We start from the raw sequence: 9031 nt of genomic DNA on the forward strand, positions 1-9031 counted from the left end.
GAATGGTTGGAGAGGCTGGCCTTGAGATTAGGATGAGCTGGGTTTAAGTTTCACATCTTACACATATTAACTATGGTACTCTGGGCAAGTCACTTGATCTCTCAGTGCCTGTAGATGATTCTCTAGGACTACAAATTTCATAGTAGGTGCTCATCTGCATAGAGAGCAGTAATTTTCTCACCAGTACTCTCTACATTGATAAGATCACAGATCTGTATTAAAAAAAATCTCTATCTTTATTTCTAGCTATCTATATCCACCTCTCTCTCTGTCTCGCCTTGTCTCTGTCTCTCATTTGCCCCAACCTGGGAGATGGCCTTCTAATGCAGATGTATAAGTACACATAGACATGTATGTATGCATGTGTGTATTTCAACCTTGCCCCATACACACACACATATATATATGCACACATTTTTATTCATGCATATATGTGTGTATATACATGTCTATGCATATGCACATAGATACATATATTATATAAAGATAGACAAACACACAAGTATTTTCTATTTATCCTATATATAGCTTGCTCTGAGTGTATTTGTTTTCATGTTGCATCTCCCCATTACATTGTAAGCTCCTTGAGGGCAAGGACTGTCTTTTTCCTCTTTTTGTATCTTCAGTGCTTAGCATAGTGTCTGGCACATAGTTGGCTCTTAATACATGATTGATACATATACCTATATGTGTGTAAATATATATGTGGGTATGTGTTATATACATATACATATCTGTATGTAAGATTGATTAAATCAATCACCTCACCCCATTTCCAATACCTAATAAAATAATCTAACTCTGATAACTTTTGAGAACACTTCTATTAAATCAACCAATCAATCAAAGACATTAAATTAATTTATACTCAGTAACTCCCTGTGGATTTTCTGTTGAAATAGCAAGCCAGTTGAGAACTCATCATTCCAGCATGTGACAAGCTAGAGGAGAGAACAGTTCATGCCAAACCCCTAAGAAAGAATCATTAGAGGAAGGAGGAGAAGAGGCTCTCCTGCTTCCTGTTTCCTGTCCTCTCCCCACCTCCCAGAACTTGACCTGTGGAGGATGTTGTGAACCTCAAAAGATCAGTGGATTTGGACTTCTCATTGATGTCCCAGCAGCATCCCTGATAAACCTATGACTGGCAGCAATATCTGCATCAGAAGCTGAGGACAAACGAGACCCACTTAGTAAAAGCACCTTGGACTCTACAAGGAGAAAGTGACATCACAACTAAGGGGGATATCTTGGGGGGTTCAAGAAAAGGTCTTCCTAGGGGCTGTCACATGTTCTCTATGCTTGTACCCACTTTCTCTTGGACTCTGCATGTACTAGTGGAAAAGGGGGTCATCGAATTTTTGAGGAGATACTTTGCACAAACTGTTCTTACAATGTTAACTTAATAAATAGATATTTCAAAAACTATCTGGGTAATTGATATAAACTGGTGATTGTGTAGGGAAGACCACTGATGGGAACACATGAGCTTGAGTACTAGAAAACCATTCTTCAGCTCCTCAAGCTCTCCTAAAACTTTGAAGGGAGAAGAGGTAGTTTTGCTCTCAGGACTTGACATGTTAGTCCAAATAGGGGTTGGAAGAGTAAAGTTAGAGTTGATGCTGCACACACACACACACACACACACACACACACACACACACACACACACGCTCACACATACACACATATACACATACACATAAAAAGGTACGCTGGAGTCAGCTCATATCAGCTCACAAGAGCTAATTACTAAATTTTCAGTGTGTGCATTCATATTTCAGAAATTAGCAGATGCTACAAACCAGCTTAATTTATTGTTTTGTTGATTTTCTAGTCTTAAGAAAGTGATTTAAAAAAATCTTAATAATGAAGATTAAATTTAAATGTGTGCCATGTATACATTTTTTTTCTGGAGAGCTGGTTGTTAAACATTCTAGCACATCTGCATGCGTTCTCATATTACACACACACACACACACACGCACACACACACACAGAGAGAGAGAGAGAGAGAGAGAGAGAGAGAGAGGGAATATGACACTTTGTGTATGAAAGTTGCTAACTTGAATATTGTTTCCACTTAGTAGAAAATAAGCTTCTTGAGAGCAGGAATTATTTTGTTTCTCTTTGTATTTCCAACACCTAGCCAGTGCCAAGAACATTGTGGGCTGGACATATGGTAGGTACTTAATATATGCTTGTTGATTGATTGATTGTCAGAAGAATAAGGACCTATATTATCCCCACCAGAAAGTGCTTCTCATATTTAAAAGCCTATAGGCTCTTTCCTAAGGTTCAGACCAAAAGAACTCATTAGCTCCTATCTCGGTCTTTCAGGGGATCTTACAATTTGAAATGAGCAATAGTCGTTGAATCTTAGAGCGTCTCAGTAGGAAGACCCTCAGGAATGTTTCAGTCCAAGTCCAAGATCACACAACTTGTGGTAGAGCTGGGACTCAATTTTTGTGGCTTGTTTATTAGTTTAATCATCTTCCTATTACACCCCACTGCTCCCATGCTGATGCAGACAAACAGCAGCATAAACATTTGAAAACAAAAAGTTAATGGATGGAAAAGTGGTCAGATCCTACACAGGTCTAAGGTGGAGGCATGTTAGGGTTTGGAGAGATGGGGTAAGTGTATAGAATCCTTCAGTCTTCTCTTGGGGGAAATGGAAACTAAGAGAGTGATGGACAGTAGACCATGAGGTGAAGGGAAGTCCATGATCATACAGGGTGAGATGAGTGATAACTTATAGAAGGATGATCCTTTAACTGTCTTTTGTGTTTAGGGTACAAGGCTCTGGATGGAATTATGCATCCCTTCAGATCTGAATGGTTAACTAAGAATTGTTACAAATGTCAGTGTAATGAGGACGGAATTCAGTGCTGCAATGTGTAAGTTCATGGTGGACAGACCTCAAATGTTCCTGCCCTCTCCTCCAGCATAGACTATGTGTGTAGTAGGAAGCATAATGGATTTGAAGCCAGAAGTCTTGGGTTCAAATCCAGACTATGCCACTTTTTATCTATGTTGTCTTGGACATATCGCTTAATTACTCTGGGTCTCAGTTTCCTCATAAGGAAAATAATAGTTAGCATTTATATAGCATTTGAAAGTATGCAAAGCACTTTACAAATATTATCTCATTCTATCCTCAAAACCACTCTGGGAGGTAGGTGCTATTGTTATACCCATTTGGATAAGAATAATGATGATAATAGTTAACATTTATATATATAGTGCTTACTAAATGTGCCAGGCACAATGCTAAGCTCTTTACAATTATTATCTCATTTGATCCTTAAAACAACCCTGGGAAGTAGGTGGTATTATTATCTCATTTTACAGATAAAGAAACTGAGGTAAGCAGAGGTTGCCCAAAGTCATGCAGCTAGTAAGTGTCTGAGACTGGATTTGACTTCATGTGTTCCTGAATCTAGGTTTGTGTTGTATCTACTACATCATCTAATTGTTTCTAGAATAAGGGGGTTGGTTGGAATCAACAGCCTCCAATCAATCAACACACATTTATTGAGAATTTCTCACTAGACATGTATTGTGCTGGGGATGAAAAGACAAAAATGAAGACTTCCCTGCCATTTCAATCCCTTGTGGCTCTCAACCTATGATCTTAGGAGCACTGACCTTTTGTCAAAATGAGTCAGAAGGTGGTCCAGTTGAATGTGGAGGCAGAAAAAGGCACAGGTAACTCTAGGTGCATCTAGGGCAAGATGCTAGCTGATGGTGTTGGCAAATCTGTCCGTGAAGGAAATTAGTCAGGGGATTCAGAAGGAACAAAACTAGTATGTCTTTGATAAAATTGATCTGAAAGCAGTGTGGAACTATTTTTGCAAAGTGTTGGGTCTCTTGGGTTTTGGGTGTGGGGTCAGGCTTGTGCTACATCATATTTGGGGCACACTTATCTCAGTATTGGAGGAAGTGAGCAAAAGTTATACCTGATTGCCACCTGAAATTTGACTACTTGGTGGGGCCAGATATTGGTGATTTGATGGAGGTAGTTCTTTTAGAACCAACTGATGTCTCCCTTACCTTTAAATTCAACAGATATCTGTTTTTATACAAGATACCGGTAAGCAAAAAACGAAATAGTCCTCAAAAAGTTTACATTTTGTTGGGGTGGAGGATCAGTGGAGAGCATGTACTGTTTCATTTTTTGCTTAGTAGTGTCTTGTATGTAATAAGGATAAGTGTAATACAAGTTAGTTTAAGGTGGAGAGGTGCAGGGAATTAGAGAAGGCCTCTAATAGAGGAGGAAGCACCTGAGCTTAGGCCAGCTAGCTGGCAATGGATAGAGCAACAGGCCTGGAGTCAGGAAGACTCATCTTCCTGAGTTCAAATCTTGCCTCAGATACTTACTAGTTGTGAGACCATGGGCAAGTCCCTTCACCCTCTTTGTCTCAGTTTTCTCATCTGTAAAAAGAGCTGGAGAATAAAATGGCAAACCACCACAGTATCTTTGCCAAGAAAACCCCAAATGGGGTCGCAAAGAGTCAGATATGACTGAAGCAACCGAACAAGAAGAAGCACCTAAGCTTAGCTTTGAATGAAGGTTAAGAATCTGAGCAGCAGAGAAGAGGAAGGATTATATTCCAGGCAAGGGGGACAGAGAGCCTTTGGGAATGTAGGGAGGCAGGAGGCAGCAGAATAAGTCTCCTGGGAACAGCCATTAGTCTGTTTTGGCTGACAGAGAGTGCAGGAAGGAGAAATGGGAAATAAGCAGGGAGTTATGTGAAATCACATTTTTGTTGTTCCCCAGACTCATTTCCTGCCTCCATGCATAGGCTATTCCTCATGTCTTGAATGTATTCTCTTCACCTCTGCCACTTAGAACTCCTAGTTTCTTGCTTGATTCTGGAACTCCCCTCTGCCTTGGACTCCCTCTCCTTAGACCAGTTCTGCCTGTGGAAATATACTCATCCTTTTGGGCCAAGGTCAAGAGCCACCTGCTCCATGAAGTCTTTCTGATCTCTCCAGCCAGAGGTCATCTTCCTTTCCTTTTCTCTCTCCCCCCTCCTTCTCTCCTCTTATTTCCTTCTCCATCTCCTCCTCTCTTCTTCTCTCCTCCTCCTCTTCCTTTCCCTTTCTCTCTTCTCTTTCCCTTTCCTTCTCTCCTTCTTCTCCTCTCTCTTTCCTTCCCCTTCTCCATCTCCCTCTTCTTCTCCACCTTCCTCTCACCCTTTTCCTCTCCTCTTCCTTTCCTTCTCTCCCTCCCCTCACCCCCTCCCTCTCTCTATCTCTCTCATTAAAGTCTTTTTTTCTAAATCTGCTCTTCATTCTGACTTCATTATTTCTGTAAGGAGACTATAAGCACCTTGAAGGCAAGGCTGTTCTGGATTTCTGTCTTTGCATTCCTAGTGCCCACTATATAGGAGGGTCATAATATTTGTTGAAACTTAATAAAGGGCCATCCAGTCTCTACTCAAAGAACGTCACTGATTAGGAAAGCTCTTCTAAGCTGTCTTGTCAGAACTTCTCCTTACCACACCATGGACTTACTTCACTAAATTCCCTTAAATCTCTTTTCTGTCATCTGATTGTAACTTCCTGAATTATGCCCAATTCCTGATTATTCCAGACTTTCTTTCTCCTCTCTTTCCATCCCACAAGAATTTCCTTATGTTGGTTCTGCACAAATTTGGTGCATCCTTATATATTTACAGGGAAGTTCCTTGAGGGGAGGGGCTTGTAATTTTTGTCTTTATATCACAAGTGCTTAACAGAGTGCCTGGCACATAATAAGTGATTAATACATGCTGATTGATTGATTGGAATTAGGGTCATATCGACTCTTTTCTCTAATTCCATTGTCACCACACTAGTTCAGGCCCCCATCATCTCTCACCTGGACTACTACAGTAGTCTCCTAATTTATCTCCCTGGTCCAGGTTGCTTCCCACTTCAGTTCATCTTCCACACAGCTGCCAGTACTGAAAGGACAGGTCTGATTAGGTCACTCCCTGACTCAGTAAACTCCTGTAGCTCTCTCTTAATTTTAGCACCAAATAAAAATTCCTCTGTTTGGCATTTAAAGCCCTTGACAACCTAGCTCTATCCTACCTTTCCAGTCCTATTACACATTCATCTCTTCTATACATTCTATAAGTACAAGCAACGTGGCCTGTTTGCTGTTGTTTACACACAGCCTTTCATCTCCCATCTCCTTATCTTTGCACTGGCTGTACCCTATGCCTAGAATAAACTCCTCTCTGCCTTTGCTTCTTAAAAGAAACAGTTTCCTTAAAATCTCAATTTAAACAGAATTTCCCACATGAAGCCTTCCCTAATACCCCCATCTTCTTGAAACCACTTTTTATTTATTTTGTGCATATTTTTATACATGCTGTACATGTGCATATATATGTGCATATGTGTATATGTGTGTATTATGTGTCTAAGTGTGTGTATGTGATTGCTGGTAGAATTTAAGTTCCTTGAGGGCAGTAATTATTTAAGTCTTTGTAGTTCTAGTACCTAACATAGTGCCTGGCACAAGAAGTTGCTTAATAAATGTTTGTTGATTTTTCTCTCCATCCCAGAGCTGTTAAACCAGTAGATATTGATGAAGAGAATTGTTCGACCTTTCTGAACAAGGCAACCTGCACATACCAAATCCTGAATAAAGAAGACCCCACCAAATCCTGTGTGGCCAATACTTGGGTTGGGTAACCTCAACCCTTCTTAGTGCTGCTGCCAAATTTGTAGCTCCCCATAAGCAGATGCAAATCAATGCTCTTCTTCTGGAAATGAAGTTTGAAGAGTTTGAAGCCTTGATGTCATCACCATGGTGATCATGTTGCTTTGAACCTGATGAGGAGTTCAGTGGTGATCCTTGCTTCTCCTCTGAGATTTTCAGAGTAGATTGGGCATCAGGGGCCACAAGAAGGTTGTTTTTTCCTCTTTGCCCCAATTTCCTTGAGCTGGGGCTCTGGCTGGCCGTGAGTTCTCCTCTGGGACGCCCAGGTACAGATGAACCTTGATCAAAAAGCCATTCACATACACCCATTCAGACATATGCTGAAGGTAACAGTTTTTTTGATCGTCTCTGATAGATCATGTAAGTCATCTCTGGATCTCCTGCAACCTGCTGCTAATGAATGCTTTAAGAGAATAAATTATCTTTCAGCATGTGCTGGATCTCCATTCTCTTCTTTGAGCAAGAGGTGTGTTCATGCTCAGTGAAGGCAGTTAGGTCAAGTTTTCTGGGTCTTTATGGGTGATTTTCCAGAGGATAGCTATGGGCACATGCAATTCTCCAAAGCTTTTCACATTCAGTGAGGATAGTCTAATCACTGCATTGGCATCCTTAAGAGAATAACCAATTTGACAAACGTTTATTTGTTTATTTTGGCTAGGCAATGGGGTTAAGTGACTTGCCCAGGGTCACACAGCTAGTAAGTGTTATATGTCTGAGGCCGGATTTGAACTCAGGTCCTCCTGAATCAGGGCCGGTGCTCTATCCACTGCGCCACCTAGCTGCCCCTTGACAAACATTTATTAAGCACCTACTATGTGCCAGATCCTATTGCCAGATACTGGGGACATAAAGGCAAAAGGGAGACAGTCTCTGCCTTCCAGGGGCTTACTACAGTGTACTTGGCTGCTGCAATATGTGTACAGTTAAGTGGAGGGGGTAGAGACTAGACATGTGATGTCAATAGTATAAGGAACACCTTCTACGGATGCAGGTTGGGACTTTCTCTCAGATGAATAGTCTTAGGCAGTAGCCTAGAGCATTGAGAGGTTAAGTGATTTTCTTCGTGTCTCAAAGCTAGGAGGTGTCTGAGGCAGAACTTGACCTAGGTTTCCCTGGCTTCAAAGCCACTTCTCTAGCAACTCCCTTGCTGTGTCTGTCTCTCTGTCTCTCTATCTGTCTAATTTCTTTTCATCTCTCTAATTCTATCCATGTCTCTCTCTCTATCCATCTCTATCTTTCTATTTCTTCATCTCTCTATCTCTATCCATCTCTCTACATATCCATATCTATCTACCTACCTATCTCTATCCATCCCTCTATTTATCCATGTTTATTATTCTCCTTCTTTACTTCCTTACTTCCTTCCTTCCTCTATACATCTCCTTACATATCCATCTTTATCTATCTCTCCATCTCTATCCATCTCTCTCTATCCATGTATCTATCTGTCTCATTAGATATCTCCTCATTGGGAGTACCCTACACCAAAGGCATCAAGCATGAGGGCAGCTGGCCACATGCTGCCTGCAACACTCTTTAGGGAACCAGATTAAAAAAAATTAGGACAAATTTAACCAAATAAATAAAAATACAACAAATAACATTAACATGTGGTTTTCTAAGTCAATCTGTGGCCTGCAGGGATCCTTATGTGTAGTGTAGTGGTTTCATTTCTCTTTGAGTACGACACCACTGCCCTTCACCAATGAAATCAAAGGTCCTTTCCTTAAAAAATACAAAATAAAATAGCAGAGGGGAGCACTCACATCTGTAAGGGGATTAGGAAGGAAGAGGCCTGATGAGAAATCATGGATAAGAACTATATAGGACAAGAAGGTATAGAGGAGAACACAGACTGCAGCATCAATGAAAGAAGTGCCCATCCAGGTATCAAGGATGGCAACCTGTGCAATCCAGTTACAAGCTGTTGGCCAAATCATACCTGGCACTGGGTTTCCCATTGGCCCTCCAGTGCCATTACTAGCTCTCTGTATAGAAGATGTGGAGAGGCTAGGGGGACTAAGGCATCCATTTCAGCCTGTCTGCCTTTTCTTGGCTGAGTGGGAAAGGGTCCTTGTTCCAGTCTCTACTACTTTTGGGCTGGATAAGTCCTTATCACTGACTCTGGCCTAGGGACTATTTTTGCATCTTTCCATTCCCTCTTCGGCTAGTGTTCATTTTTCAGTGACTGCCTTAGACAAGAAGACTGTTGTTTACTATCCCAATTTAATTCCCCATTCCTGACACTCAACACTGATGCCTGGAAAAGTGAGGCAGAATTAGCCAATTATCAAATATTTAATTGAGCACCTG

General features: G+C 41.1%; 1 pseudogene; it reads left to right on the forward strand.

The window, feature by feature from the left end:
• The window catches only part of LOC114031292, a 22883-nt pseudogene extending 15813 nt beyond the window's left edge, over positions 1 to 7070 (forward strand).
• The last annotated feature ends 1961 nt before the right edge of the window (positions 7071 to 9031 follow it).

The sequence above is a fragment of the Vombatus ursinus genome, unplaced genomic scaffold (genome assembly GCF_900497805.2).
Source record: "Vombatus ursinus unplaced genomic scaffold, bare-nosed wombat genome assembly UNPS02015129.1, whole genome shotgun sequence".
Classification (NCBI taxonomy): domain Eukaryota; kingdom Metazoa; phylum Chordata; class Mammalia; order Diprotodontia; family Vombatidae; genus Vombatus; species Vombatus ursinus.